We start from the raw sequence: 10,569 nt of genomic DNA on the forward strand, positions 1-10,569 counted from the left end.
CATCAAAATAGGTATTCATTGAAGCTATTAATAAGCTTAAGAGTTTAGGATAGAAACTGCAACTAATACAGGAAGAAAGAATCTTAATGTGGAATTGGTGTGATTTAAAATTAGGGAAATTGGGTGATTGGTTTGTCAAATTATCAAAGATATATTTTGGTATGTCAAATGATTTATAGGTTAAATGATCCAAATGATTAAAGGTATAGGTTAAATGATGAATATTATCAAAGGTAAAGGATGCAAATTATCAGAGGTTAAAGCTAGGGTAGGTAATGTTTGAGAGCTAGCAAAATTTGAAAATGGCAGCTCTTCTAAGCTCCACCCCCTCTCCGTTAGCACTCCGTCCAAAGCTACGCCCCCACAAACATGAACGCGCATCCACAGTCGGAGTCAGCTGCAGGTCACAGGAAAACCGAGTATTTCAACACATTATAGGCATCAACCAAACGACTTCATGTCTCATTCACCTGTAAGTAAACTATATTTTTATTACAATGAATGCCAAAAAATGCTATTGTTAGTAATGTTACTTGCAGCGTTCAAAGCAAACGTTACACGTTTGTTGTTGTATGAACTCTGAAATGTAGCTACGTGTCTTTGGATAAAAGCGTCTGCTAAATCAAAATTTAAAAGTTTTTTTTTGTTACTATCACTGGCAAACGTGAATTTTCTATTTTTATATATCTTCGTTATTTTGGTTGTTAGAGTTTCCACGACGAGAGCATTTGATCTGATCCTACATACAGTCCGCATCCGAGCACGTCTTCAGGTCAAAGGGGACAGACCCGAGGTCGTGCTCGAGGAAGAGGAGGTGCACGGGGTAGAAGCCGAGGAAGTCGAGGTAGAGGACGCGGAGCAAGTCAGACTGCAACCGGAGAACACCTGAGACATGACGATATTCTGCAAGTCGATAATCTGCAAGCTCAACGAATTTCAGATGAGCAGGTAGCCAATCTATAATATCATTTTTGTTATTAGTTGATATTTTTTCGACCTCAACATCAGCAAAAAACAATAGTATAAGATCAAATAAGATAAACATTTATTGTCCCACAATAGTGAAATTATCAGTGCTGCAGCAGCCCAGTAGATTTTTTAAAACGAGTAAAGAATTTTAATAACAATATAATATCAACAATATATACAATATAAACAATACATATCAAATTGAGTCCTTGGCACTGTCTGCCAATAAATAATTACCTGGCATTTACTGTGGACACAACATTTCTCTTAGAGGACAGAAAAAAAAGAGTTCTAAAAATAAAGTTGAATCTTTTTGACTGTTGAACTATTGTTTTACAGGCCAGAATTCATACACTGAGCTTGGAAGAATCCCATCAGTTGCTGCAGATCTGCCTGACAAGGGACCCAAGCCTCATCTTTGATCTCCTTCATATGTCAACATCAGGAGATGCTCCTCCACCAGGCCCTCCAGCTCCGTGTCAACCCACTCGGTGTGTGTGCCGAAACTGCAGAGAGATGCCCTCAGATGTAGAAAGAAAGTGCTGTGGGCAACAAGACGACTCCTGTATTTCCATGCTGCCCCACATGGAATTGTACATTTTGCAGGAGGGGGTGTTGCGACTTGCCAGAAGGATCTGGAATGATGTCCGGGCTGTGGAGGATCTTCCAGACCCAGGGGAGAGCAATAAACAATTCCGCTACGCTGCATACCGGCAATATGTTGTGTGGCAATATGGGGCACTGGGAGCTGGGCACAGAGTAGTAATTCCTAGTTGCTGTGTTTTGGAAAATTAGAGACCGCTACCCAGATACACATGGACAGTATACAGGTTTCATCCCAAGTAGGGTGTAGGCACAGTACAATAAATAGTATTTATTTTTGTGCCCTGCTTTTTTATTTATTTTGTACTGGTTTATATATTGTTCTGTAAAATTTGCACTAATGTATACAGTATGTACAGTCATATTATTATTTAAATTTTGTCATGTTTTAATAAATATTTTGAGTTGATAAATGCCTTTCCTTTATCATTTTAGCATAAACAAGCTATTACTTTTCTTACCTCCTTACATGCTAAATGAATAATGACAATGAATGTGGTATAACACTTTTTGTTTTATTAAAAAAACAACACCAACAACAACAAGAGAGACCTAAGAGGAATACTTTTTTAAACAACTATCTGTCCTTTTGTTGCTTTTGATTGTCATAAACAATCTGTATTTACATATAATAAATTTGAAAAATATATATGTTAGAAAATGAGTGTCCATGGATGGCTGACAGGTCAGGCTTTGCATGATGCGTTGTCTTCTGTGGTGATCTACTCCTTTGGCAGTGATTTACCTTTAGGAAGAATATCACAATTACACATCTGACAATAATTACTGTATCTCAAAGACACACAATGAATGACAACACATTTTTTTTCCCATTTCACACAGTGACAAACATTTATGTGATTCTTTGAATTAGTTTATCCGTAGCTTTGTTTAGAAAACTATTTTAGATCATAAGTTATGATACACTTGCGACTATGGCTGTGCAATATTATCATAATGTCATGTCCTAAAAGTCAGATAAGCAGTAACGTTACCTACGACCTGTAACTCAACTGACTTACACCGACAGAGAAGCTAATGTTAGCATTGGGCTAATACTAGCTACAAAAATAGCTACGTTGCCTAACGTAACATTTATCATGGAAATAACAAATCCCCCCGAAGCAAAACAAATTATTACCTGTTTAGCAGAAAGACCGCAACCTCGGCATCGCTTTTCAGGCCCTTCAGCTCCCTCAGTTGTCTCCACCATTCAAATGCTCCACCGATGTTTACGCGAGTTTGTCCTCTGGCTTTATCCAGTACCTGTTTAGTTGCAGCCTTTTCTGCCTCAGATTTTCTTTTTCTAGGTTTTTTTATTAGGGCGAGCAGTTACCAGCAAAGCTGGCAGTGGTAGTTTTGGCTGCTTTTTATCTTCCATTGTGCCGGTGCCGCAAACTCCTGCTTACTCGGTGTAGTGACACTGAATATTTCAGGGAACGGTGACGTGATTAGTGCACGCAGGGCAGCGCGCGCAGTGGGGCTCGGCCACGAGACATGAAGGCATCTGATTGGTTCTTTACATTCGCACCGCATGGCAGTGATTGGTCGGAGTTTGTACTGTCCTGCAGCTGCTACAGAGGTCTGATTGTTTTCATTCCTTTTTCTGAACACATAATGTATTGACTACTCTCAGGATGGAAGGACCATTTCACCTAGTATTAAAAAAAATGTATCTGAACAGGATTACCTACCCTAGCTTTAAGGATTTGCAAGTTTCATTGGATGAATTGTTATTTTACTGTGTTCCTATTTTGAAACAAATGTTAACGTTGAAATATCAAGATAAAAGTTACTTCATATAGGACATTACAAAGTGCATCAAAATGGGTTTTGCAAAAGTTGGAAAATGGTAATACTACATCAGAAAAAGATAATAAGTATTGAAAAGGTATTGACTCATTTCCACTCTTATGATGAATATGAATATTTTTATGAGTTCTAATTTTACAGCAACAATAACATAATCACACAAGTATATTTCATGATCATGAAAGCATGTTAAATTAGGGAGCAGGTTCTTTTCCTTCTCCAAGGAGAAGATGTTTGTTCCACACCAAAGTGCGGCAGCATGATTTAGTCATTGGTAAGGGAAATATGGCTTAGTTGGGCCATTAATTAGCTTAACTCAATTGAACTGGATTATGAAGTTGCACTTTGGGTGAGACTTGTGAAAGTCTCAAAGGGTGGAATGAAGAAGATTTTTTAATTCAGAACTATATCTTTGGTGAACATGGTACTCAGATTCAAATGTGTTTTGCAAGTATGTATGTCTCAAGCTTGTAAGCTGAAGACTAGCAGTCGTAAAGACTGCAATGTATGCAGGGTTTAAAATATGGTAACTGAGAGCAGAGCTAAAAATGCATAGGCTGACATTTGGAAGGAATGAAGTTACCACACCTGTCAAACATAAAAACATGCTAAAAACAACTACATGGGAGGGGTTTCAACTTTTAGAGAACTGTATATTAGGTTGCATTCTGAAAAAGACCCTTTAGTTGCTTGGCCACCAACTCGGCCTTATTGTTGTATGCAATAAAGTCATCTTTTGGCAATGGAACCCTCTGCTGAAAATTATTTTTCATAATCACTACAAAAATCCACAACATTGACTACCCATATGTGCTACCTGGCAGGCACAAAAGGATGTGTACATTCTGTGTGTAAAAAAAAAAAATTAATAAAAAGTTGATCACAAAAAAAAGCTGGTTTAGTTTAAAGCATAAAAAGCAACTTTGGAGACATATTTCCTTAACTGAAATATTCCCCATTTGTATCATTGTTATCTTTGGGATGTTTCCTATAAAATGTCCACCTTATGTTCTCTGTTCAATGTCTCTATGTTTTCAGTCTTTCTTTCAGAGTCTGTTCCTTTGAAATTATTGCAGATCTTTCACTGGGCCTCGTTTAAGGCAAAAGTCCATCGCCAGGAAGTTTAATTGACTTTAGCAATGCAAATCTTCTGTAGTAATCGGTTTCGTTCTTTAATTGACTGTAGCAATGCAAATCTTCTGTAGTTATCGGTTTCGTTCTTTAATTGACTGTAGCAATGCAAATCTTCTGTAGTAATCGGCTTCGTTCTTTAATTGACTGTAGCAATGCAAATCTTCTGTAGTAATCGGCTTCGTTCTTTAATTGACTGTAGCAATGCAAATCTTCTGTAGTAATCGGCTTCGTTCTTTAATTGACTGTAGCAATGCAAATCTTCTGTAGTAATCAGTTTCGTTCTTTTCAATTCAATTTCTTTTGACAATTTCTCTTTTTCACTTCTTCCTCTCAGTGCTCAACTTTGCTCTCCATCCGTCTGTATACTTGAATTGCTTTTACTTTGATTAGGTTTTGATGTTTCTTGTTTCATATCATGGCATTCTTTCTCCTTTTCTCCTTCCTACGAGCTCTGCTACATTGGCTGCTACTCCCACTTTGGACATTTCTGGGGCTGGTCTCATCCTTCAGTTAGGCCCCCTGTGGCCGTGTTTAGGCTTCCCCGACCTCTCGACCCTCAGATAAGCTAGATCATCTCGCCCAATGAGTCATGTTGTCTCATCTCCTCCTCAACTCCTTTCAGCTTTTTCTGTACACAAATAAGTCAATACATAGACAATTAGTTTCTTCATATAACACTTAATTCCAGATGTTTTTACAATACGCATAGGTCTATCGGCGAATATTTCATGCAGTGTTAAAGGTGTACGTTTGTTAGTTTACATGCTCATTAATACAAGGTAAAACATAAGTTCTGTTACGATTAGTATTTTCACACATTTTGTTAAGTATGGCTTTGATGATTATTCCTTTTCTATACCTTTTTATCTACCATCCTTTGTGATTATAGATGATAGTCAAATTTTTCTTCTCTCTTATCCGTCACATCAGTTTTTCCCTTTTTATCTCAACTCAAAATCTTTATTCTTCTCATGAATCAAATAATTTATTTTCATTCATTTATTTACCCCATGTACATCGATGATAATAATATTTATGACTGAGATTTCTCACTTCTATACAATCTAAAAAGATCTCCTGACACTCTGAGGCCCTTTTTAGCTTCCACATCTGTTTGCCCATGCTGGCAAAATCAACTGTTCTCCTGTGTCCCTATAACTTATAGACAAACAATCATTTTATCAACTTTTTAGCATTAATCAACCAGACTAACCTTTCTGCATGTTGGAATAGTAGTTCATCCATTCTAAACCTGTATAATATTTTCCCTTATAATTAAATACGTAAATGCAAGTATCTACTTCTTATGCAAATCATAATTCGCAGTAAAAATGTTTATCAAATGGAAAAACACTTGTAAGCAAAGTATGTGGTTTTTTGGATCATCAATCTTTTCTTGTCATTAATTGGTCTTAAATCGTGACTAGATACAATTTAGATTTATTTCCTTAAATCCTAAGTTTGTTACAATAATTAGTTGTTTCTTTTTTCTATTCTCACAGCTTTTTCTTGTTTACCTTTTATAGTATCCTATGGTGTTTTTTTTTCAATTTATTTCTTTTATCTATTTTATTTTCCTTTCTGCCATAGCTGTTCTATGCCATTTATATTTGCTTTTTAGACTAGTACCATCATTCTAGTTCTAACTTCCTCTGTAGATACCAAATTTAAAAAAAAACCCAATTTTCATTATGCATTTCTTCCTGTCAGATTAATAGGAGTCTGATTTGATTTCAGAACAGGTAGTCACACCTAACAACATAAGTTCTTGATCAGCCTTTGAATTTGTCTAGCTGATTTTCTCATAAAGATTGTCTGTGTCCCTAGAGTAACAGGGTCTTTTGCTAAACATTGAACGGTTGTTTACTCTTTCCCCTTTTTCACTCAAAGGCTCGTATGAAGATGAAAAAGTTCAGTGTCCAGTGAAGTGTTGTCAAGTTTCTCTTGCCTCCAAGAACATTATTGTCTTTGTGAGTCTTTCTGGACTCCACTCAGTCTCTGAACATTGTGCAGTGCCCCCTTCACTGCTTCATATAGTCCCATTCATATAGAATGTGTCCACAGTTTAGTTTATGAGTTCTCCTCTCTTTGCAGCTCCAACACTTTGATGTGACACAGTTTTTTTCCATGGTCTTTTCAATGCCAGCTTTTATTCACTTTCTTGAATGTCAAAGGATGGGAATGATCAGCCCACAAGGTTTCAGCTTGACCCATGCAAAATATTGCCTTTTGATTTAAAATAAAATTTATTTTGTGACCACCTTCCATCATCAGATGAAGACTCCTCTTCATTTTGTAATAATTTATCTTTGTATAATTTATCTGTGTCATTCACCTTTTAATAATTTTTCTGTCCTTTTTATTTTTCTCTTTATTTCCACCTTTAATAACTACTCTTTTTCTCTAATTTGTTGTTTTTTCTTTCAAAGCTTCGCTTTTGTCTTTCTGCTAGATTTAGCTTAATCCCACAATTCCCTCGAGCTATGGGAGTTGACCTTCCCCCTCCCTTTCTCTCTCTCTCTCTTTCTCCCTTTGAGCATTTCTTTGTCTGTTAATTATCTCCTCTTATCTTTCATTAGTTTATATTTTTATTTAATTGTATTTCTCCTCACACAATGCCACATCAAATGTTTCCTCATTTGAACTCCAATTATTTTATTTTCTAATTCTCCACCTAACAATTGTTTAATCCTAATTTTTCCATTAATGTGACTGCCATAATCTTTGCTTTGCAATATAACACACCTTATATTTTATAATTATTTCTCATTTAACCACTTCACAAACTTATTGTTTTTATTTTTCCAATTTATCTACTCTCCAAATAGTTACTCAGATTCCCAATGTGTCTTTTAAAATAAGATTTCCTTTAGAATATTTTGTAATATTTTGTCAAATAATGTCAAATACCATCACCAACATCTGTCCTTTTTTGGACAAGCAAAATTTTCCTATTGAGCACATTGTTTTTTATTTTAATCAATCCTTTAAATTAATTATTTAATTTCTAGAAGTAGCTGTATACTTCACTGTAATAACTAATATTTTTGGCTACAATACCTCAGAACCACAATGTTTTCAACTCTAATCTTTAATACCCAGCATTTATAACTGTCTCTTATCCATACTCATATTCTTAATCATATTCACATACTTTCAAACTTTATCCCCTTTTTTATAATTTTAAACAATCTTCACTCCTGTAACACAACACCTCTCTGTGGGCTCTTTAGAGCCACATGAGAAGGACACACCCACTGCTCACTCAGCCCCCACTCTTTCCATCTCATACATTCACACAAAGACTCATGCTAGCACAGACACATTACATTCTCACACAAATAAAATAAAACAACTCTATCTAGACAACCTGGCCAAGTTCATCTTTCCACTACACTTCAGTCGACATGGAAAAGATTCATTTACAAAATTTACCAATCCAACATGACAAATAAAACAAAAACAATATCTCTCATCAGCCCGGGCCTTCCAAAACAACAAGACAAATAACACATAGACCGTACCTGACCTGCAGGACTTAATAACTCTTCTCTCCGAACCCCAACGTGTCTGCCCCGACACGGTAACACTCAGGTTCGCGAAACTTCTTAGGCATTTTCTCAACTTAACATTATGGGCCCTATTTTAACGATCTAAGCGCATTGTCTAAAGCGCACAGCGCAACGTCTAAATGGGCGTGTCCGAATCCACTTTTGCTAATTTAACGACGGGAAAAATGTTTTTTGCGCCGAGCGCATGGTCGAAAAGGGTAGGTCCTATTGTAATGGGAGTATTTTGGGCGTAACGTGCAGTAAACCAATGAGAGTCACAGCTCTCATTCCCTTTAAAAGCAAGTTGCGCTGGCGCTATGTCTAATCCCTATTTAGATGACGAACTTTGTAAACTGAAAAACTAAGCGAAGGTAGAAGATCCCCAGTTTAAGATTAATGTTAAATAATTGTGTTGTTTTTCACTTGTATTGAAATTGTTATTTTTTTATTAAAACCTTTAAAACCCGTTTTCTTTAAATCATGGAAGTAAAAAGCAGGCTTGTAATTGCTTTAAATGTATGGCTAGCCACTATCATCAAAAAATAATTTACAAGTATGTAAGAAAATGTCTGTACTCTAAAAATACTTTATTTGTAACAAACAGGAGATAAAGAATTTACAAACGGCTCTCCTCACGTTTCAGCACTTTGGACAGCGGTTTTTTTAGCAAAAAGTTTTTTTAAGCATTACTTACAAATGTTTCTCATCTCACCATATCCACAGGTACATCATATACAATAAATCCGTGAGGTAGCATTAAAAAAAAAACTTTTAAAAACAGACGCATTTGTTCAAAGCAAAGCATTTATTTACTTACCAGGCTGCAGGTGAAGCAGCCCTTTGCGCCTTCTAACGTCTCATAATCAGTCCTCATTTATGCAATTTAAGAGACTCAATAATAATCTTTTACATTCAATCCTTTAATCTTTCATATTTAAAAGCATTTTTGTGCTGCTGCGCATTCATGTACTTGATAAGCAAACCCGCGTTGTCCTCCCGTTTATAGGCGCATTTTACTAATGCGCTCTTTAAATAACATAAAACACATTGCGCCATTGACTTTAGACTTTAGACCAGGTTTTTGTTGGTCAATGGCGTAGTCTATTTTAGTTGCCTCAAAATAGCAACGCGCTAACAATGCGCCTGAACACACCTCATTTTCAGACCAGAATGCCCATGGGCGCAAAAGGGGGCGCAAATGCATTTGCAATTTAAACAACGCGGCGCTAAACGTGAAAATTAGGGTGGAAACTAGCGAAAGACACTTGCGTCGCGCATTGCGCTGCATTGCGCCGGGTGTAAGATAGAGCCCTAAATCTTTATCCAAGCCACTCAACGACAAAAAATAAAACTCATTCACTCAATAAACCATCATCTGTCCTAGCACACATTCCTTTTGAAAATGAAACCCTTTATTCTTATCATTTAATCTAGTAATCTTTAATTTCCTCTTTTTATTCTTAAATTTGGAAGAGCATTTGAGATTTGACCACCCCGAGCCATCTCAGGTGAACAATACAATCTTTTAACAAGCAAAACTGCTCATCTCTTTAGGTGGCCACCTGATTGCATTGTCCATTGAGAAAGCTAACTGTGGTCTCAGGTTCTGTGCTCTTTTTGATGTCCCATCCGGTGTCAATTGCTTTTACCAAACCTTAAATTTCAAATGTATGTTTGATAACCTATAAACCAAATTGTTAACCCAACCATTTTTCAGTAATAACCCATTAGCATTTATGTACAACCCTTTATGTATTTAATTGGGCTCTATTTATTTTATTTATTTATTTCCTTAGGGCTCATTCTTCCACACTATAACACAGTAGTCATTCACCATACACTCAAAGGATAGCACTTACACCCCCCTTAACAGCCCAACTGCCCCAGGGAAACTCTCTCACTGCTTTCCCAGATGCACGTTCACATTTCTCTCACTAACACACACTCTGCAGCTGCATACACACTCAAAATTCAAACACACAGAGTACATATATTTTCATACCTAAAACCTTGTATGCCACCTCTTGATATCACCTTATATACCCAAATCGAATGACCGGTACACCTCCATCAACCCGGTCGTTAACTAAAACAATAAAATATACCACTTTTACACGGTATACTGTCAATATCGATAAACACTTCCAACCACACGACATTGACCTCTATACCATGCACCTCCGACCACTGGTATAGACTTCTGTATCATACATACAGGCAGGGGCGGAGTGGGACCAAAAAATCTACCGGGAAATTTCGTATACCACCGGCCCTCCGTGGTAAAAAAAAATGTCTCGTAGCCTATTTGTAGTAAAACTAGGGTAATACAAATCGTAATCAATTTGCCCCCCCCCCCCAAAAAAAAACATTTTCCTAATAATAATTAAATCATTAAATCATGGCTAATTTTCCTAAATGAGTAACTATACAAAATGATACCTGGTTGAAAGACGGAGATGCGCACCTCAATCAGCTATTACATAACAGAGCGAGACCAGAG

The 10,569-nt window shown here is 36.6% G+C and overlaps 2 long non-coding RNA genes across 2 annotated transcripts; one reads left to right on the plus strand and one right to left on the minus strand.

Annotated features, from left to right (window-relative positions):
* Positions 1-263: 263 nt before the first annotated feature.
* On the plus strand, positions 264-1,397 carry LOC129433552 (uncharacterized). The gene is made up of 3 exons (XR_012359466.1): positions 264-472; positions 709-948; positions 1,309-1,397. It is a non-coding gene; the product is annotated as an uncharacterized lncRNA (long non-coding RNA).
* A 671-nt stretch (positions 1,398-2,068) lies between these two features.
* On the minus strand, positions 2,069-3,272 carry LOC129419080 (uncharacterized). Its single transcript, XR_008636346.2, has 2 exons — positions 2,714-3,272; positions 2,069-2,317 (listed from the first exon to the last, which is right to left on the minus strand). It is a non-coding gene; the product is annotated as an uncharacterized lncRNA (long non-coding RNA).
* Between the last annotated feature and the right edge of the window lie 7,297 nt (positions 3,273-10,569).

Source organism: Misgurnus anguillicaudatus, chromosome 19 (assembly GCF_027580225.2).
Source record: "Misgurnus anguillicaudatus chromosome 19, ASM2758022v2, whole genome shotgun sequence".
Lineage (NCBI taxonomy): Eukaryota > Metazoa > Chordata > Actinopteri > Cypriniformes > Cobitidae > Misgurnus > Misgurnus anguillicaudatus.